This window comes from Lynx rufus, unplaced genomic scaffold (genome assembly GCF_022079265.1).
Source record: "Lynx rufus isolate CCGP_SWC_20201006 ecotype Redwood Valley unplaced genomic scaffold, mLynRuf1.p SCAF_8, whole genome shotgun sequence".
Classification (NCBI taxonomy): Eukaryota; Metazoa; Chordata; class Mammalia; order Carnivora; family Felidae; genus Lynx; species Lynx rufus.
In genome coordinates, this window is record NW_025814896.1 from 47,542,777 (window position 1) to 47,565,511 (window position 22,735).

The window sequence follows — 22,735 nt, forward strand, 5'->3', positions numbered from 1 at the left end:
GGGTCATTGGACCTTAGAGTCTACCACAGTCATCAACTTGTACAGTTAACGTTCGGCTAGCCTAAAAAGGAACTCCATCAGAAAAGTCTTATACCCACAGATGATTCTTCCTGATGGTCTCCTTATTTTTCCAGTTACTTACAGCTTCCTTGAGGTTTTTCCAGACCACTTTCCACCCATCCTGTGTTCATTCCTGTATTTCATTTCTGTCTAGGCTTTGTCTGATGATGACAACCTGTACTGAAAGATTAATTCTATTATTTTCTCATTTGAGTTCCCCCATGTCTAGTCCTGAGGGTTGAGAAGTGACTTGGGAGCAGTGGGGGATGGGACTATACAGCAGTTGGTAAATAATCCTGATTCCTCTGTGCTCTGCTTCCCAGCCACTTTCCCACCAGGAGCTGCAGCCAGCCTACTGCACACACCACTGTCCTACTACTCATTCTCCTACTACTCACTACTACTTACTATCACATTTCTTTCTGTCTTCTTCATAAGAGTAATCACCATCTGAAACCCTCTAGTTTGATTGTTTGTTTTCTTGGTAATTATCTGCTGCCCCCAGGGGGTAAGATGCAAGGGTGTAGGGGTCTTATTTCTGTAGTATCTCCAAGATGGGGAGTGGCTGCCAGCACATGGTAAACATTTAACAAGTATGTGTAGAGTACAATAATTACACTAGTCAGTGCAGACTCAAACATGCCCTGTGAATCTTTCTTCTTTTTTTTAATCTTTTTTAAATTTTAATATTTATTTAACTTAGAGAGAGAGAGAGAGAGAGAGAGAGAGAGAGAGAGAGAGAGAGAAGGGGTGGGGGAGGGGCAGAGAGAGAGGGAGACACAGAATCCAAAGCAGGCTCCAGGCTCTGAGCTGTCAGCACAGAGCCTGATGTGGGGCTAGAACCCATGAACTGCGAGATCATGACCTGAGCCAAAGCCAGCCGCCTAACCAACTGAGCCACCCAGGTACCCCTGCCCTGTGAATTTTCTATGTGGAGGAAGCACCATTGCTGCTTTGGCCCTAATCATTTCTCATGCTGATTTCCTAGGTGCCCACTTGGTTGTGAGTCTAGATTTCGCCATCCTAGTGTTACTGACTTTTGCTTTGGCAATTCCTAAGCATTCCTTACCCCTCACTCCTCACTGGTCATTGAGCATTACAAGGGCTGGACTAAGACATGGTCCAGTAAGCATTTGGAAACTGCTTCCCATCTCTGGTCTGTATTGGTCAATGGCTACCAAACGTCAGGCTGTAGCAAAGAAATAGCTGCAAAATATGGATCTTGACAATCTGCCCTCTTTACTTGCATATTTATTGTCATAGGTGATGTAATTATAGATGGAGATTGGTGATGGCAATGGTAATAAGAGTAAGAGCTAAACTTTTAAAGTGCTTGCTGTGTGTCAGACTGTTAGCCGTGTGCTTTCTCTGTAGTAGTGCCTCTTTTCTGTCTCGCTGCAGCCCTATCAAGAATGGGAGGCAAGATCCATTCCCACTAGGGCATGACCACTTCTGAAAACAACTAACTGGTCAAGTGTAAATGCAGTTTCTAAGCCAGCTTATTAGGAGAATGTCAATGAAAATAATTTTAATAGCATTTTCTGCATTAGGAAGAAGGCTTAATGAAAACACAATTTTCCCATAATTAGATTGAAATAGTTCAGCACTGTATACATAATCTGAAATGATCTTACTTAAGCTCACTAGTACATTGACAAGTCACTATTGTAAGCTTTTAAGAAATGGATTTCTAATATTTGATTTTTCATACTGTTTATTCAAAATTTAATTTTACCATTAAAATTTGCATTATATGACTCATTAAGGCAACACCTTTCTCATTACTGTAACAAGAAGACACGTTCAAACAAAGGCATTTCAAGTGCTTAGGGCTTGCTGAAAGTCCATAGGCTTTCTCTGAGCTGGTCAGTGCTTTTTGCTCATAGTCAGGGGCAACTTCTCTCCTATTGGTAAGAACGGCATTTTTTTCATCAAATTATGAAGTCTGTTTTCTTATGATATTTTGATTGGCTTCTTCTTTGGAGTCTGTCTCTGAAAAACAATGCTCTCTTTCAACATTTGTGTCCCTGCTCTGGAGTGTTTGTGGCAGGGGATTGACAGCAGAGAAAGAGGGGGTAGCAGTCTATTAGGAGTCTTTCTAATGAAGGAGACAGCATCACTGGCAATGCCGTTCCCAAAGGGACTTGTCCCAGAGTGTCAGGGGGCAGGGATGGTGAGTACCCACTGGGATATTTTTGCCACTGGATTGGGATGTCCCAGATTGTCATGTATATGGGCTACCTAGACTCTGGTTCAGGTAACGTGACTGAAACACTCCCACAGTCTTGGAGGGATCTTGGGACAGTAACTGATGTGTGCTGGATCAACACTGATCTGGAGTAAGTCAAGACAGGCTTGTGTTTCTGGACCATGGTCACAAAGGGCTGCTCTCTCAGTTTCTTTGAATGCCAACTTCCTTTTCTATGAATTGAGGGTAAAATGGCAATCTCACCAGGTCTTTGGAGATTTAATATTTAATGAAGGAATTCATACATAATACCACTCCTTGGTACAAGGTAAGAAATAAAGTTGTGGTCCCTCCTTGTCCTGCCATCGTGATCTCCCACCAATTTCTAACACAGACCAGTGCCTCTTCCTATAACTCAAATAAATTTGGGGGTCTGTTAGAAAGGCAAAGGAGTGGCAACATTACCCAATGTGTAGACAACCACATAATCTCCTCAACTTGCAGAAACAAAAGAGAAATAAAGAATCCAGGTTGGGAAAGAGCCTAATTCAAGGGAAAGAAAAGAAAATTCCCCATGGTGAGTCCTCCATGTCACAATTCTCTCTCACTAGTGCTTAAGAGCTCTTGCTTTCCCATTACATCCACCCCAGGGTCTGGTCTTCCTTCTTCCTCAATGTTGATTTTTACTAAATGTTGTTTCTGTTGCTGTAAGTGCTCAGACCCCAAACCTGAGTCTTATCCTTGCTTTTTTACTTTCCCACATAGTCTATGTCTAATCTACAAGCAAGAACTGTTTGGCTATATCTTCAAATACAACCCATCACCTCCACTGTTGCTTCCATGGTTCAAACAACCATGATTTCTTTGTTAATTCTCAGGACTATTTCAGGAGTTGCTAGGTGGGCTTTCTCCTTCTATGTTTGTGCACGACCCACAGCGAAGAGAGAAATTCTTTAAATGTGTATAAATCTGACCCTGCCTCTTCTATCCTTGAAGCCTTCCAATGGTTTCCCATTGAACTTAGAATACAATTTCTGCAGAAATGTAGATTTACTGCAGTCCTCAGCACATAAATTATAACTCAAAGGGGAGGTTTCAAATAAAAGTGGGAAAGAGGTCAAAGAAGTTAGTTATATTGGATCAGAGGAAGTAGAAAGCTTAGTCAGCACCATTCACTTTAAGCATAAGCAAGATTAAAAGTGACAAAGCAACTGTGAAAATTAACTGAACAAAAAAGAAACAGATAAAGAGATGGAGTATGCTTTGTCCATTAGGATACATCTAACTGCAACTTTCAAGACATTTGGTTAGAGATGTCTTAAAAAAGTGGGGATTTTTCCCTCATATAAGAACTCTGGATGTAGGGAGCCCTTGGCTTGGTTTAAGGCTCATTGACATCAGGGCTCTGGGTCAACAGCTTTACAATTGTCTCAGTCTTTCCCTCATGAGTGCAAACTGACTTCAGGAGCTCAAAGCATCATGTCCTCACAGTGTTCTCAGAGGCAAGACATAGAGGGCAGTGCAGGTCTTGCTCTTATTATTTACCATCTTCTTATTACAGAACATCACTCCTTCCCAGAATGTTCCCAGCAGAGCCCAGACTTTACCCTAAGTCTCTTTGGCCAGGACTGTGTTGCAAAACCACTCCAGCCCACTAGTCTAGCACATCTTCCCAGAGATTAAGAATCTCTATTCAAGACTTGAACAAAGTTGGGGTTCTGTAAAAAACTCGTGAAAAAGGAGAATATTGGGTGAGCAGCCACGATGTCTGCACAACATGCCAAAAAGAGAGATGGATAATCCAGTTTGGAAGAAGGCATTATCCAAAAAAGAAGAAGATATTTCCTAGAGGTGAATGCTTCATGTTATTGAGGAACTTATTAAGAACATGAATTAAGGACAAAAAAAGATCCTAGATTGGCTCCTAGACTAGATAAACCATAGTGATGAGAAAAAGGGTGAGCTTTGGAGGTTAGCTAATAGTATTGTGTTAATTTTGTGATTTTAATTATTGTACTATGATTCTGTAAGACACTGACATTTGGGGAAGCAGAATACAGGGTCGATGGAAATTCTCTGTACTATTTTTGTAACTTTTCAGTAAGTCTGAAACTATTTCAAAATGAAAATTGAAAAATTAAAAAAAAATTCAAAATGATGAAAATAAAAGAGTATGAAATGAAAAGTTTTTTAAAGCTAAGAACAAAAATTGATGAAATAGGCATATTTATAGCACAAATAAAATAGAAGTGACAAGGAATATGACTGACAGAGCTAAAGCTAAGTGACATAGAAAAAAAGCTTGTTCTAATCACAATGAACTATAACTAGATGGTATAAATATTATGGAGGACAAAAATAAATACAAGAATCCTGCTAATTTCTTCATTTTTCATAGCAGGAGTCAGATAGTATTCAAAGTTGAAATGTAATTACAAAAATAATGTCTATAGGGGTGCCTGGTGGCTTGGTCGGTTAAGCGTCTGACCCTTGATTTTGGCTCAGGTCATGATCTTGAGGTTTGTAAGTTCGAGTTCTGCAAAGGGCTCTGTGCTGACAGCACAGAGCCTACTCAGATTCCCTCTCTGCCCACCCCCGCCCCAAAATAAATAATTAAAAAAAATTAAAACAATAATGTCTATAATCTCACAGTGAGTTTTTATATTCCTTTTATTTTAACTTTTAGAAGGACTGTGTAGAATTATCACTTCCTGCAGTAGAAAATATATGAATTTTAGCAATTTTTCAGATTGTACCTTACCATCTTTTTCTTTGGTTAGAGTAAAAGTACTTTAATTAATTCCTTTAAAATGCCATAAGTAATATGATGCAATTTTTCTAAAGTCATGTATTTCTCTCTGTCTGGCTATCTATCTTTCTGCCTATCTATTTATCTATGTGTCTATCTGCCTGTTTGTCTATCTATCTTCCTGTCTGTCTGCCTATACACAGAGATGGATGTCTTGTGGTGTTTACCAACCTATAGCACTGAGTGTTTGAGCTTGTAGAATTTTGTGGGTTTCTCCTACCTTCTTTGTCCTGCTCTGAATTTTAAAAATTCAGAAATTTTAAAGTCAGCATGTGTTTTAGTCTTCAAAAAGTCAAAAGAACAGATAGTCTTAAAAAATACCTTATATATTTTGAGTTGGGATACGTAAAAACATTGTGTGATGCATGTTTCCCTATGAACAAAACACTAGAATTCGAAATAGTGATTCTTCCCATTGTCCTCTTTTCTAAATCCCCATGCCTACCACCATAGTTTGTGCACATTTTAAGATCCATAACTGATATGTCCCAGATTTGAGCAGGACATCAGAAAGCAGGGGAATGTCACTGAGAGGAAACAATAATGCAAAATGAGCTTGAATTGAAACACCAATAAATATAAACATTTGCAGTTTATGGGGTGCTTGAGACAAAGGGTTCCTCGTGTGCATTCACCTGGAGGAGGGATTGGAACAAAGAAGTCTATAGATACACACTTTTAAAACTGAAAGAGGGAGCCAGCACAGTCCCAAGAATATAGTGGGGGGTTATCAAATGTTGGTTTGTTTTCCCAGCTTGTGGAAGCACCTTGCTTAGGGGCACAACGTGCTGGTCTATTAAAGACATGGAAGCACATGTGAAATGGATTAGCAGTCATACTAGAGGGGTTCCCTGATACCACTGAGTGATACTCAAAGGGCAGTGGCTACCCTGGAACAAACCAGGGTTTAGAACCTCATTTCCTCACTTCTTAGCAGGCTGTCATTTGTCCTATGTAAGTTGGAGTTAATATTGTGCTGACTCACCTTGTAGGCTGGTTGTGAAGACAAAAGTAAGGTAATAGCCTAGAGGAAACTCTTATAAGTCAGCACTCAGCAACAACTAGTTACTATTACTATCTTAAGAACATTTTCAGCCCAATACTTAATGCCATTGACTGGTTCTTTGTTGCTTCACTGTTTCTTTGGTTTAGATTGAATTTGTTAATCCTTTTGTGCCTCTGTTTCCCCAGTTGTAAACTTGGGATGATGACGTGTTCTGTAGGTATCAAATGCCAAATGTGCACAAATAATCCGTACCAGGAAGCTGAAGTTGGCTCCTGGGTCACTCAGCTGATACCTGGCAGGGTGGCTGACCTTCTCCCCTATAGAGTTGTTTCCTTATCTCTACAATGGGCACCACCAAGTTGGCCTTCCTTCCCAGGACTGCTTCTTGGCAGAGCTCACAGCTGATGATAAAATACTTGACAAACATGGCGTGCTGAATGGTATCTGGCATTTGAACCAAAGGTGAGGTGTTGATAAGGAGGAGAATGGCGACATATTTCTTATGGACAAAGTGGGCTCTAATGAATACAGTCTTTCTTGGATACCATCATGCAGAGCTATACACTAATAAGATTAACCATAATACTAACTAGCATTTATTGAGAACTTCTTCTATTACAGACAATGGAATACTGGTGGATTTGCCACCACAAGCAGGCCATTGTTCAACAACCCATCATATAATACAATTATTTTCAGTATAATCTTGAAATAAGACAAGTGATATTAATGGTCAGAAAAGAAGGAGACATAGAATACTTTTTATTGAACTTTGCATGTATAATCATGCCAGCAAAAATAATAATAGAACAATAACAACACTACAATGCAAAAAAAAAAAGAAGGAACAGATGGATACTTTTTAATTTCATTAATATATTTTTGGGAAAAGTACAAAAGACTAAATTGTACAAGTTTCAGGGAATATTTATGCATAAAGTGAAGTCATTCTAGAATGTTCTGTTTTTTCAGCTTTATAATCATTTTGCTATTAACCCTTCACCATCTCCATTCACTGTTTAAATGCAAGGGGCAGAGATTAAATTGTGTCCAGGGTAAACTCAAACAGTACTGAAGCCTAACAAGCTTATTGTAGGGAGGAGTGCATGTAGCTGAGCCCATGCATATCCATGATCAACTGTCTAGTAGGCTGACTGTATCATTTCTATGTAAAATAAAATGTTTAATAAAGTATGGATAATAAAAATGTGCTAATTTGAAGCTCACCTATGTGATAACTCCATAGTAACCATAAAAATTATTTAAAACATGTTTAGACCAGCAGGGATTTTGTTTGTTTTCATTTTTTTCAGGGGTGGGTATCCAGACACATTTAGAATTGCCAGTGCATGGGGATAATAATTTCTTGTTGCTCTTAAATTCTCTACAACCCAAGTCCTGTGGTGGCCTGTAGCCTGGTTCCAGGCCTTGCCCTAAGTGCTTGGCATTCATTAACTCATTGAATTTTGACACCTACTCTTATCATCCCCATTTGACACCTGAGACTCAGAAAGGGCAGGTAACTTGTCCAAGGCCATACAGTTAGTGGCCTGGCCAGTGTGGATTTGCATCCAGGCAATCTCTTTTCTGAGACTGCCATCATGGTCAGGGTGACTGCACTATCTCCAAAAAACACACGTCATGGTTATGTGGAAATAACTCACATTTTCATTGTAGTCTATGTATGTAGATTTTTCCTTCTTCTTTTTTCTTTTCTCTTTTAGTTCTGAATGCATTTGGAAAAGCAGAAGTTATCTGAATTCCTGGTCTCCAGGGAACTGCTATAGGGACTGACATTTGCAATTCTCTCAAACCACATTTGAGAAGATACATTTCGATTAAGAACCTGTATAAGACAGATGGGGGGTGGGGACAAGGGCTGTAAAAGAAACATTCTAAATTCTTCCTCTGAAAAGACTATTAAAAACACAGAAAGCAGGGGATGCTAATAGAAAGTTCAGAAAGATTTAGCAGGACAACTCAGCAAAATACCCCATAAATGATTACTTTAGGCTCTCTGGGGAAGTTTCTTGCAAGTAAGGGAAGCCATTGAGCTGTTCATATGTTTTTGTTTTTACTCCTGTGAACTAGTCATTAAAATTTCCAGGGAACCTTTGCTTAGGGGCACCTTGGGTAGGGAGAAGAAAAGGGTTTTCTTGTCCATCACTCACACACGTCATCATTTGGGAGCTATAAATCAGGATGTTCAAAAACCTGCTCTTTCCCTGACATAATCCTAACTGTATCCATCACAGGAGTGAAATTAGCTTCCTGTAATTTAGTGCAGTTTTGCTCACATACCTCAAGACAAGCTTCTTCCAGGAAACCGTTCCCCAAAAAGGGCGGGCAGCTCAGTCGGTTTTGCTAAGTCCCTTTAAATTCATGACCATCTTTGTAGACCAGGTGTTTAATCATTTTTTCTAGTTCAGGTGTTAAGGACACTGCAAGAAATAATATCGGCTGGATGATTCTGTTGAATATATAATATACCAGTGATACACAGGGCAGATTGGGTAAGTATAGCCACATGGAAATGAATGGAAAATCACTGATGTTTGGGTGTAATTTTACTCCATTCATGCTGAATGATTCTGATACAACCTCACTTTTCCCCCTGTGAAAAATATGAGATTTCCCAGTTATATTAAATAATTGATAAACTCATTTCAATTTTTAGCTGTTTTCCTGGGACTCTGTAGAGAGCCACAAGCTCGTGACTCTTCAGTAAAGGTGACAAATGGAACCATTACTCACTCGGTAAATAGCTCTATCGCAGGACAGGAGAATTACCCTTCGTGTCTGCAATCTCACAGGACTGCTCCACCTTCCAAACAAAAAAAGAAAGATGTAAATGCTGCATCAAAGTCATCAGGCATTAGTTCTTTGACAGATATTACTTTTTACATGTTAGGTTTTTACAATCAATGCCAAGTTGTGCCTTGAGTTGTAAACTGTGCAGATAGTGGGATTACAGGGAGGTTAGAAAAAATAAATGTACAATGAAGAGCTAGAATTTATCTTGAATTAATGACAAAGGCATTATTTTAAAGCCCCAAGTTGGTGAATTAATGAGAGAGAGAAAGAGTGAGTGAGTGAGTGAGTGAGTGGTTTAAGTCAGTCTGGATCCCAACAGAAGCACAGATATCAGATTTTCTTTATTTCCATTAAACACAAAACAATAAGGAATTGACGAATCATTTCTCAAAAGATTAGGTGCAACACAAAGGGGGCATCCTGACAGTGGATCTGGTGTGAATACTAGGGATGGTTACCTAGGAGAGTTGGGGAATTTCTCTTCTGGGGCTAGGGTTTAGGGGGTGGGAGTAGGGAGAGAGGGACTCACCTCTAGGTGATTTCTATGCTGTCTTGCCCTGAGTGGTTGAGAAGTATTCAATCTTCCAAGATCCATCCCCTCCTGGGGTTCCAAGATAATAAAGACCGAGCAAACCACTAGTGCCAGGACAGGGTCACATTTTGGCCAAACTGTCTCAATAAGATAGTGTTTGCCTTTCCAGAAGACCTCTAGCTGATATTGTCATCAGGGCAGAGTCGAAGCAATATAAAGTTCTTTTCAAATGATGTTAAATTTAGTATTCACCTAGTGTCATTCTTCAGAGAAGCACATTATGCCCTTCCAAAGGAGCTCATTCATCTTGACAACATTCTTGGTCAGCAGGTATTATTATGATAATACCTTGAGTTTATTTAGCACCCTTTCTCCTTTTCAGGCAAGGTCTAAGCCAGTTGGGCAGTCAGTCAACAACATTTATTGAAGTCTCTTAGTTTGTAGAGCTTGTATTAAATCACTGTCAGACACCAGCCAGCCCTGTCCTCACCACACATTGAATGCACCTCTGGGCTGGCCAGCAGTGAGCCCACACACTCGCCCTGCTCGGAGCTGCACCCCAGCCTGTCTGATTCTCACTCAACAGCTTTTATTTGCTTACATTTACTTAGGGTTGTAGCAAACCTCTCTACATACAAACTTTTGGAGATTTCCCCTCTGCAGATTCTGTCTGGGCCTGACAAGCCACAAATATCCTCTCCAGGGCTCAGGCTGCTTAAAGCTGCCCACGTAGTTAAAAGCAAAAAGACCAAAATTGCCCAGAAATGAAAAAGAGCAAAGTGACAAACTTCACTGAATGTTTCTAACCTAAGAAAAGGAGTAGGTGGCTTTCTGAGAGCTGGGAGTTGGTCCTCCCAAACCTGTTTGCCTGCCCCAGTTGGAGTGGACATTGGACTTTGGCCAAACGGCTCAACTCCCTGCATTTTTCCCAGGACAACAGGCAAGGGCCAAGGCTCTAGGGGAAGGAATATATGTTGTGAAATTTTCAAATGCCACAGGAAACATGATTGTCCAAAAATTAGAAAATAGTGCGAGGCAAAAAGAAAATAAAAAGTATCACTGATATGCACCTAACTGAGGGGTGACATCCATTTTTGTTTAGATAAAGGCCCACTTATAAATCCAATTTTCTTCTCTGTGTGTGTTTCTTTATGTAAATAAGTTGGTATTATTCAAAATATGACTATTTTGCCTACACATCATCCCGTGAAGCCAATGGTCAAATTTTAGAGGCCCCTTTGAACTTCTGTATTTTCCCATACATAGCATTAGATTTCTAAAACTGTGTGCCAAGAAACAGTGGCCTTAACTGAACAACATTCGAGTACCATGTTTTTAAAAATTCGGTTTTAAGGCGAATCATGAAATGCCAAAACATAAATTTATTTCTTTCCAAAGACACATAAATTTCTTTATTTTTTGTATTACTTTCAAAATTAAATTTTAATTCATTTATAACCTAAAGAATATTGTAATTTTGTGTTCTGAGTTGAATCTGTTGGTATCTACCATGAGCTCTGAGTAGCAAAGCTTCCTTCCCCAAAACAGTAGCCTAGATACCAATGTTGTAAGTTCCTCATGTAAAGCAATATGAAGATCCAGGCAGTTCAAAGCTGGTATGGGAACTTCATAACGTCTTCTGGACCACGGTTTCTTATAGCTGTCCACCTTACTGACTCCAGTGGATAGTCTTGTCCTCATGGTTCAGAATGGTGTCCTTTTGTCATTCTGGGCAGCAGAAAGGAGAAAAGAAGACTTAACTCTCCTGTGAAGTTTTTTTCACACTTTATTAACCTGAATTTAGTCACATGGTCACCACTGGCTGTTAAGGAGTTTGGGACATGTAGCTTTGGACTGAGTGACAAGTTGGACAGATAAGAATTGGGATTTTCCTACTATGGGAGGCAGGGAAATGGATATTAGAGAGCCAACTCCATTGAGTATCCAAAAGTGTAAAAAACTTTGAGTTGGAATATCACCCAATTTTGTTCCTTGTCAGAAAATCAGATTTAAAAATCATTACTGATTGAAATCTACAGAAAATTCCAAAACCTCATTTTAATCCACCTGAATTTATTTCCCTATTCTATTAACAGAATAATCAAAGATGGTGGTGCTCTGGCTCCACGTCTCAGTATTTCAAAGCTCATGGTAGGAAGGAAGCTCCATGGGTAACAGAGATGAGATACAAGCCATCAGTTAGGGACATCTGCCATAAAAGCCTAAGTTGGATGCCTGAGAATTTGGACATCTATGAGCTCTCCTCTTGCTCTGACGACCCCTGAGATCAGCAAAGAAAAAGAAAACTTCTTGGAAATAGTTTTGGTGAAATAAAACCAACATGCAAATAATTTTTGATGTCCATTAGCATGAATCTAGCTTTCCCAGTTTCAGATATTTTTTTTTCAAATTTTTATTTAAATTCTAGTTAGTTAACATATAGTGTAATATTGTTTCAGAAGTAGAATTTAGTGATTTATCACTTACATATAACACCCAGTGCTCATCACAAGTGCCCTTCTTAATACCATCACCCATTTAGTCCATCCCCCACCCACCTCCCTCCATCAACCCTCAGTTTGTTGTCTATATTTTTTTAAAAATTGTTTTTAATGTTTATTTATTTTTAATTGTTTTTTAATTTTTTTAAATGTTTATGTGAGCGGGAGAGGGGCAGAGAGAGAGGGGGACACAGAATCCAAAGCAGGATACAGGTTCTGAGCTGTCAACACAAAGTCCTACAGGGGGCTCGAACTCATGAACTGTGAGATCATGTTCCGGGCTGAAGTTGGACCCTTAACCGACTGAGCCACCCAGGTGCCCCCCCGTTCTCTATCTTAAAAAGTCTCTTAGGATTTGTTTCCCCCTCTCTCTTTTTTCCCCTTTCCCATATGCTCATCTGTTTTGTTTCTTAAATTCCACATGTCACATTTCACATATGAGTGAAATCATATGGTATTTGTCTTTCTTTGACTTTTTGCTTAGCATAATACACTGTAGCGCCATCCATGTCATTGCAAATGGCAAGATTTCATTCTTTTTGATGGCTGAGTAATATTCTGTATGTATGTATATATATATATATATATATATATATATATATATATATATATCCCCTTTGAATCTGTGATCTGTGTTTTTCTACCATTTGGGAAAATACCTAGTAGTGTAATTGCAAGGTTGTAGGGTAGTTTTATTTTTAATTTTTTGAAGAACCTCCATCCTGTTTTCCAGAGTGGCTGTACCAGTTTGCATTCCCACTAACAGTTTGAGAAGGTCCATTTTGGGATATTTAATACTTAATTCAAAATATTAATAATTTGGACTTCTATTAATCATATGCAAGCCATAAAGGATACTAAAGCACTAAAATTAACTTAAATATTTTCTGTTGTTAGAAATAGTATTCAACAACTTTTCCATGTACTTTTTACCCATTTATATTCAGATTTCTCTTTAGTACAGTGAAAATCTAGGCTTTATTTACTTATTTGTTTATTTATTTATTTAATACATTCATTCATTGCACAAGTCTTTATGGAACACTTTCCATGGGTTACTGATTGGCTTCTTCAAGAAACAGATGTGAGATAGAGTTAATTACAAACAATGCTTATTAAGGAGCACTTGTGGGACCCACCACCTATGGAAGGGAGGGGAGGAAATCTGTAGTAGAGTGTGTCTTTGAGCTGTGATGCAGGTTCAGCCAACCCCAGGGGACTGCTGGGGCTAAACTGATAGGGATCCAGATGTCTAGCCCTCTGTGATTCCACCACCATCAGTCACCGGTCTCCTTGGAAATGACCATGACCTTGGGCTGGTCAGCACTCTTCAGGGTTCCATGGGCATATTTATTATAGCAGCTTAGCTAACCATAAGAGCCAAGCAGAAGTGCATTTGTCTTTCATATGACAGCCCTGATGGGATTAATCTATGTGGTGGTGGTGGTGGTGGTCCCAGTTCTTTCCATCTTGCACTTGTGTCATTCCCAAGGTCATTGTAAACAGCTCCATGGTCAAAGCTCCATTGCTACTGTAGTTATGTTTCAGACAGTAGGAAAGGGAAGGGTACAGCAGAGGAGTACAGTTCACTGTCCTAAGGCCTAGACCCAGAGTGGTGCATATTGTGGCCTCCACTCACATTCCATGCTCAACACCAAGGCACATGGCCAGGCATGGCTGCAAGGGAGGCTGGGAAATGTATCCAGCAAGGCATCCATGTACCTAGTCATAGGTCCATTACTGTGAGAGAAGGGCAAGTGGATCATGGTTGACAATAACAGTCTTTGTGGCAATGGGTCAGCAATTCTACTTCACAGTAGTTCCTGCAGGCATTTGGGACATATGCTATGGGGGGTTCCACCTCACACACTGTAGTTCTTTGCATGTTGTAGGTCTCACTTACACACTGATAGAGCATTGCCTGGAGCTGGTGATCCACCTCACTTGCATCTTGGTACGAATTGGTGAGTTTTAAACTTGCTCTTGCTGAGCTTCTGATTTCATTGGTTTGAGATCTGGCCTGGCCACTGGGGTTTTTAAAGCTCCCCAAATGATTATCTGATACCACCAATGTTAATAACAGCTGGTTTAGCAAGAAAAATAAATTTTGTATCTGTGTGTGGGGGGGGGCAGGGTGCAACTTTATCCTCATCTTTTGGTTCAAATAAGGAAAGTTAATGGCTCAGGTGAATGAAACATCCATGAAGGCCGAGGGAAGACTTGATTCAGAAATGGGAATGAAGTCACCAGAACAGGGTCTGTCCCACTCTTCTATCTGTCCCCTCCTTCTGTCCCCTTGTCCCCCCAACATTCCTCTGTCTTAGCTGTATTTCCTACATATTCTCTCCTTTTCCAGCCTAACTATGATGGTACATTGCTATCCAGCCAACCTCCTCTTCAGATTTAGTCCAGCAGAAAAATAGAAGGGCATCCTTTTCCCTTTCTTGGTTTATTTCCAATCAAATATGTCATATATACAAAAGAACACATGTGATGTAAATGTACAATTGAAAGAATGATAGCAAAACCGAGTTCTGTCTATCTACCACACAGGTTAGGAAACAACACCATTAACACTTCACAGACCCCATTCTTTGCAACCTGTCACAACACCACCCCCATCACACACAGAGCACCACAAGAAACGTAGCTCATGTGTTGCTTATTTTTAGGCTGTTTTTGACTTTACCTAAATGGACTCATATCATACATATTTTTCTGTGAGTCTTTAACACCAAATGGTATTTCTTAAATTTATTTACATTGGTAAATTGGTAAATTGACATTGGTAAATTGGCAAATGGAAATTATTTTTCCATTGTTGGATGTTGTTATCTTGTATGACTTTACCCAACTTACATCCATCCTCCATCCTGTGGACATTTAAGTTTTTGTTCTTACAACTAATGTCACTGCAAACATTCTTATATGAGTTTCTGCAGGGTGTTTAACTAGAGTGGATTTATTGGGATGTAAATAACTTGAATATCTTCAAGTGGTTTCAGGGTAGGAGAGCTAGCAGAATTGATTTTCAGAGTGTTGCACTACTTTATATTCCCACTAGCAGAATATGAGAGAGCTGCTCTTCCTCACTGCCAGGAGTTAGAAACCTAGAACTTTAAATATTTATTAATCTGTTTGGTACAAATTTTATTTTATTGTGGTTTTAACTTTTATTTTCCTTGTTGCTGGTTTGAGCATCTTTTCTTTGATATTTAATATATTAAAGTTTATTTATTCACATTTATTTTGAATACAAAATATTATATACTTATTAATAGTTAATAATCCTTTTCTATTTATTTTGAGGAAAGTCTGTTCATGACCTTGACCCCTCTTTTATCTATTACATTTTTCTTTATCTTATTAATTTATATATTTAGGCTACTCTTCCTTTGTCAGTTATATGTGTTGAAAAGATCTTCGCTCAGTAAGCAGTTTGCTGTTATAGAGAAGTATTGAACTCTAATAGATTTGAATTCATGAAATTTTTCTTTAATGATTTTTTTTTCTGTTCCAAAAATTCCATATTATGTGGTTGTATCTTCTTCTATAGCTTCTTCTCCATAATTTAAATGTTTGTCATTTTCATTTGGGTGTTTAATTTGGCTATCATTGGTTTTTGTGAGTGATACGTGGGAGGAATTCAAAGTCTCTGCCTAAATGGGTATACAGTTTTCTCATCCTATTTATTAAATGATCCAATGGTGGGTGACCAGTTTCATTGTCTATAAAATTAGTATGATACTAGGCCCCATCTGTATTTGTAACTCTTTGCTGTGTAACAAGTTACCCCCAAACTCTGTAGCTTAAAACAGCATCTGTTACCTGACAGATTCTGCAGGTAAGGAATTAGGTTGTCTCTGGTTCAAAGTTCTATCACCAGGCTGCAAGCAAGGTGCCAATGGGGCTGCAGTCTCATCCAAAGTCTCAGGGGAGGATTTCCTTCCAACCTCGCTCATGTGGTTCCTCAAGGGCAACAGCACTAACAGTCTCAGTTCTCTCCTGACTGCTGGCCTGAAGTGTCCCTCAGTCATCTGCCACCGAGGCTTCTCCACAGGGCAGTGCACAGTGGCTTCCTTCAGTATAAGTGAGCCACAGCATGCAAGCGGACATCTAAGCATCCACAGTAGCTTGTAACCTAATCTTGGAAGTGGCATCCCATTACTTCTTCCACATTCTCTTCCTCACTAAGCCTAGCCCCTGTTCAAGGAGAAGGAATTCCACAAGAATGCAAATACCAGGAGGTAGAGATCATCAGGAGCCTCCTCATAGGCTGCCTACCACACAGGTTCATGGACCTTTGTGAAAATTCAAGGAGTTAAAATATGGAAAGCATCTGATTAGCTTATGGGATATAGTACCAGGCACTTGAGTTAGTGCTTGCTGCTAGTATTTGGGGCATGGGATAGCCGACACTTGTTTCACAAGCCCAATTTCCATATATCAGTGGGCCAATGTCTAGGCTCCCATAGGTCCACTTGTCTAGTTTTCTATTCCTGTGGCAATATTAAGAATTTTAGAGATGGCTGGCTGGCTCGGTCAGTAGAGTGTATGACTTTGATTTGGAGGTTGTGAGTTCAAGCCCAACATTGGGTGTAGAGGTTACATAAAAATAAAAAGAATTTTAGTTACTTTGAATCATAAGCCTTGATAGCTGGAATATCTTTTTTCAGGAGCTTCTTGATTAATCTTGACCTTTTGATTCTTCTTCTGCATGTCAGAGTCTAGTTGCCTTCAGCCCACGTCAGGGCTCTACTTCTCTTCCTGAGAGGGAGGGAAAGCTCAGATTGAGGGTATACAATTCCTTTATCAGAAACATGGCAGGGGGTTACCTGGGTGGCTCAGTTGGTTAAACGTCCAACTTCGGCTCAGGTCATGATCTCGCAGTTCGTAGGTTCAAGCCCTGCGTCGGGCTCTTGCTGACAGCCCAGAGCCTGGATCCTGCTTAAGATTCAGCATCTCCATCTCTCTCTCTCTCTCTCTGTTCCTCCCCAGCTCTCACTCTATTTGTCTTTCTCTCTCTCTCAAAAATAAATAAACATTAGAAAGAGAGAGAGAGAGAGAGAGAGAGAAGAAAGAAAGAAAAAGAAGAAAGGAAGGAAGGAAGGAAGGAAGGAAGGAAGGAAGGAAGGAAGGAAGAAAGAAAGAAAGAAAGAAAGAAAAGACACATGGCAGGAAGTTCTCCCAATAGAGGGCAGTATGAAAAAGGGCCTCTGTCCCAGCCCCAGCCCCAAGAAACTATGGGGGACGGTGGCAGCCTATGGGTTCAGGTACCTCCACCCTGCTCCCCAGCAAAGCAACGACAGAACCTGTGCAGGCAGATGTCAGGGGTGACACAATATTAGTGATGTGTGTTGTTCACAGACTCCTCTGGCTTTCTCTTCTCTCTGTTCTCTGTCCCAGTGCCCTGATGCTGCTGGAGGTGCTAATGGCCAGGTGGATGGATGGTGAAGGCTAGAAGAACAATCTCTGGATAATGGACCTGTTCTGAAGAACTGGCTCTAAAATTTTACTGAATTTTAAAATCCCCAAACATAGAGTGTAAGATCCACCTACACACAAAGGAGAATTTCTTTGCAAAGCTTTCTTTTTCCCACCCTGAGAATTGACCCTAGAAAGGACTTCAGTTTTACCCTGCCTGTAAAATCAAAAAGCACTAGAGGACTGGAGATTATGGAATCTGTTTCAGATATTTCTGATAAAACACAAATAGGAGAGCAATTGACATACAACCTCAAATCCTCTTTTGCAAGGACATAAAACCTCAGATAAATGAATAGTAGTTTAGAGGAATCTTAGATTTTCAACTTGCAGATGCTATGTGTATGAACATGAACAGCTGAAATGGAGATTTGTATTGGAGGGGAAGGACACCCCTCCTAAAACCCAACTTCAGGAAATGGTATTTAAAGCAATGATGTTCTTTATTTTGAACAAAATGTCCTCTGGTCTGTGAAGTTATCTCCACAGTACTAACCATGTATGAGAAGGCATAATAGGGAATTATCACAATTACACTGAATAATATTTGCTCAGCTATTTGAAGAACTCCATAGCTGAATCTTTGCTAATTAGATTCTCCACCTAATGGCTATTCTTAATTCATGAAAAATATTTTCAGAGGATTTAATGATCCGGATAAAACATGAGTGCAGTGTCTTATTCACATGTTTAAATGACTCCTCAAAAATTGAGGGGGTTGAGTCTGGAAGAATTGTATGACCCAAAACCCATTTGGCCTATCAACATCAGAACCACACCCTCAACTTCTATATTTTTTCTCTGTTCACTAATAGGGGCTAAGCGTGATAAAAAATAATTTTGGAGAAAACAACAAACACTTCTATATACTATTTTATATACCAGTTATAGCAGTCTGAATTTTTAACTAGGTTTGCTGGAGCAAACCAAGGAAGGGAAGGGAATAGAGAAGAGAGATTTTTATATATAATGGTTTTATTTTGTGAAGTCAAGTTTCTTTCTTTAAAAAAGTTTTTAGTGAGAGTGTGTGTGTGTGTGTGGGAGAGAGGGGGGAAGGGCAGAGAGAGGGGGAGGGGCAGAGACTGATGCAGGACTTAAACTCACGAACCTTGAAATCATGACCTGAGTCGAAGTCAGACGCTTAACCCACTGAGCCAACTAGGCACCCCAATTCAAGTTTTTTTTTTCTTAAACTTTTAGAAACCTGCCTCTATTTGTTCTTCTGGGGTAGAATAAAGAAACTGGGGAATTTCAGACAAGGGCAAAATATTGCCACTGTGCCATAGACAATGGCCTCCCTGGGGTCAGCAGGTGTGTCTTGTAGGTTTCTGTCTCTCTAGAAGCCTCACAGAGAGCTGATGAGGAGCGGCTTAGTGCTGTGCTGCCTTGAATGGAACTTGAGTGCTCTGCAGAGGCGGCAAAGGTTGTGTGTGTAGCCAAAGAAAAATGGGCCCAGAGAAATGGGTTTCAAGTAGACAGAGCTTCTGATAGAGACAAAATTTTTCCATTTGTCAGGGCATGGAGCAATAAAATGGGCAGGTGGCTGAGCTGTAATTCTTAACAACGTGCGGATTTTACAAAGGGTAAAGCCTCTTGCTCTGCCCCACTCTGCCCGTGCAGAGGTTAGGAAGGAGGCGAGATGTGTAGGGTTGTACAGGTGTGGCGTGACTGTACCTGCTTTTGTTTCTCCTGGTGTTTCCAGATTGTTTCTTTTTACGAGGCATCTAAGAGAACATTGTGTGGCTGGCATGTGTGCTCTCTATCTCATTTCCAGAACTGATACAATTTTTCTGTCCCTTGACCTTTCAAATACCATCAGTCTTCCAACTTCTCATGCATTTATAAAATGTGTCATCCAAGGCATTTTTATGCTAATGCAGTTGTTAATAGTGCTAGACAGGAAATATTTCCTTCTCCTTCACAGATGATTTGAACCTTCCTCCAAGATAAAATGTTACCACTTAGTTACACACACTCACATATCTATATTTTACATAACATATGTGTGTGTGGCTGTGTGTGTGTGTGGTGTATGCGCGTGTTTATATATATTCTGTATTTATGCCTCTCTATATTTTTTTTATTTCTAGGATTTCTGAGTTGAGCTTACAGTTAATAGGTGGTCATTTAAAAGCCAATTGAGCTAAATATTATGATGGTCAGTTCAGTTTCCTTCCCCCTGGCTGTGAGAAATTTTGTCTTTCAAACTCTATTAGGTAGCTTAATGCCTCATTGCATTAAACTTGTCACCTAGTGACCGTAATAATAAGTTAACCACTGGTTCTAATCTTTTTATCAAACCAAAGAAACTAAGGAAACAGCATCGTTTGATGATTTGATTCAGCCACGCCAACAGGCTGACATGTCTACTAAGACATGGCTGTAGACCGAAGGTGAAGGTGGCCTGTGTGGGATCTTCTTGGTTACTAATCTGGGTGATCTTCCATTCTGTGCATTTATATCTAAATGTATGAGGATGCAGAAGAAAAATAAAGTGAAATAAATCTTTGGAGTTGCATTTTATGTATTAATTGGGGTCCTCTGTAAGCTAAAATTCAGGAAGGCAGCTCGATGTGTTTCCAGCTCCTCTACCCACAAATCTTCACCATAATTATTTGTCCTCTTGCAGCTCTGCATGCTGGAATCGGGGCTGGCATGTTCGGGGTAAATAAAGCAGGGATGCATTTGGCAGGAGCTGGGGTGTGAATACACACTGCAGAAAGGCCAGCTGGGCCCTGCCACCTGCCACTCCTGGTTCTGTTGTTTGCTTGGTTCACCCCTGACTTGTGGGGGTGACTATATTCGCCTGGAGAGAAAATGAAACCTGGAGGGTTTGTGAATTCACCTGGCTCTTTTATTTCTTCTGCGACTTCATTTGCTTTTGTGTATTTTCCCTTTCTCAAACATGCATTTTCAACCCACCATAAACACTGTAGTTATATGTACATTATTAACATTGTTGCAAAACATGCAACAAAGGGTTAGGAGTAGGTTTGGCCCATTAGAACACAGGAACCATCAATTTGACAAATGGAGAGGCAGAAAATACTGAGTGTGATTCCTTGAACATTGCTCCTCTCTTCTGTAAAGCTTGCTCAATTTTTAACCATAGTAAGATTCAAAATGTTCAAAACTGTTTCCACAGGAATATTGTAGGTTGGAGCAGTTAAATTCTGGCTCAGTCAGTCCTAGGTCTGCACTCATGAGCCCTAGGGCTGCAGGGCTGCAGAACTGTAAATGATGTGTCCATGCACAGGTCTGAAATTCTGAGCATGGAGAAACTCTCAAATGCAAATCACTTTCAATACTAAGGAAACTTCCCCTTGGAAGTTTTCATTGAATTACTTGTCTCCGATTCAGAATCTTTGTAAACACTGTATTTATTCTTCATTTGATATTATTTTTAGGCTTTGAACACAGGGAAGAAAGCAGAGACAATTTTATATATGAGTATGTGTGATTTTTTTAAGCAAATAGTTCTATTTCCAGAGAGATTTCAGAAGAAGTTAGCAATGATATGGTTTGGAGTTTCAGGGAGGACCAAAGTAAGCACAATGAAGGTATCGTGCAGTGCAGGAGGTGAAAACTTGTATATATCAGTGTACGTTGCTATGGAAATGCATGACAGTGTACAGATTCTTGCCTATAGTAAGTGCCTTACGGAAACATGCCTCAGTGAAGATTAATCTGGGATAACCTATAAGCAAAATGACTGTGTGGTTTATGAAAAAATATGAAAAGACTAAAAAACAAAATAAATAGCATGCATCTGTTGACTGTTTGCTGTAGCACTCACGTGATCTCCTTGGGTCTGATACCATTGCCTTGCACATTTAGTTAGGTAAACACGATTGCAGAGGCCCAAAGACAGCTCCGGAACCAAACATTTGGCATTAAAAATCAAAGATCACATAATTACTAAAGTGACCCCCTCCAGCTCTGGTTTTATTTTTAACCACCAGCCTATTGTTTCTTAACAGTTTCATTGGGTATCTCACAAATATTTAATCTCAACAGGTGGGTCTGTATCCACAGAGTATTTCCAGACAATGCTGTTAAAAGCACAGTCTGCCTTCCTTCTGCAGTGTTAAGTGGGCTCCCAGAAGCAGTACCAGAGATAGACACTCAGATGCTTGGCATTTATTGAGGAAAAATTCTCAGGAGAAGTTAAGCAACTAAGGAAGGTAAGGAGCAAAGCAGAGGTGTGATCTCAGGTACTAAGACAAAAAATAGAGTAGGCTGAAGAGATAGAGAGCAACGTGCTAGGTGGGAGCGATTTTACATAAAGAAGGTCTCCCTGAGAAGGTGATATCGAAGCAGGGACCAGATGGTGTGAATATCTGGGCAGAGAATATTCCAGGCAGAGGACACAGCATTTAGAAAAGCCCTGAGGTAAGAGCCTGTTTGGTATGTTCAAGGGCCAGCAAGGAGAGCCGCGGGACTGAAATAGAATGAGCCAGAGAACAATGGGGGTGGGGATGAGACAGGACAAGTGTCCAGGGTGCATCTGGTGCAGACCTGGTTAAGTTGTGGCGGAAGCAGGGTGGAAGATGAAATTCCACCCTGAGTGGCCAGAGGCCACGCAATCGCCTGTGTGGTCCTCTACATCTCCAGGTGCTGGTCTTGTCATCTGTAAAATAAGGTAAAGGACCAGATGTTCTCCTAAGCCCTAAAGTTCTATGATTCTAGAATAATTGACCTGGTATGTCATGCCTTATTTCTTCACTTATCTACCAAGAATGAATTGCTATTACACCTGAAGAACAATTAATAAGCCCCATAAATTCTTGCAGAAGAGTCCATAACACTGTAGAAGGATAGGGGAGTTGTTTTAAGGGATTAATCCATTTAACAAGTAAGTTTGAGGTGCTCAATATCTCAGGGATATTGCCCTTATCCTAGACATGCAAGGCAAGTCATAGGCATGGTTTTTATTCCTGCCTTTAATGTGAGCTGTGGCTCACATCCAATTGTTTGATTTCATGGTTCTGTGGTAGCAGAAAGTATGAGAAGGCAGAGCATTTGGGGCTGCTTTGGGCAGGGTGTGTGGTCAAGTGAAAAGAATAGAAATAATTTATTATTGGGTTTTTAATAGTATAAGAGCATGGAAGCTAATGGAGGAATGAGTGATTAGACCCCCATGCAAAGTACACCAGGGTAGAATTTAAGAGGAAAGAAACACAAAACATCTCATATAACATTCACCTTTCAATGCAAGATTGCAGCTGAAAGTCAAGATTGGGCTATTTCAAGTTCATGAAGTGTTTTTGTAGCATGATCTTTTTTATTGAGATATAATTTATATACCATAGTTTATCCTTTTGACATGTAAATTCAGGGG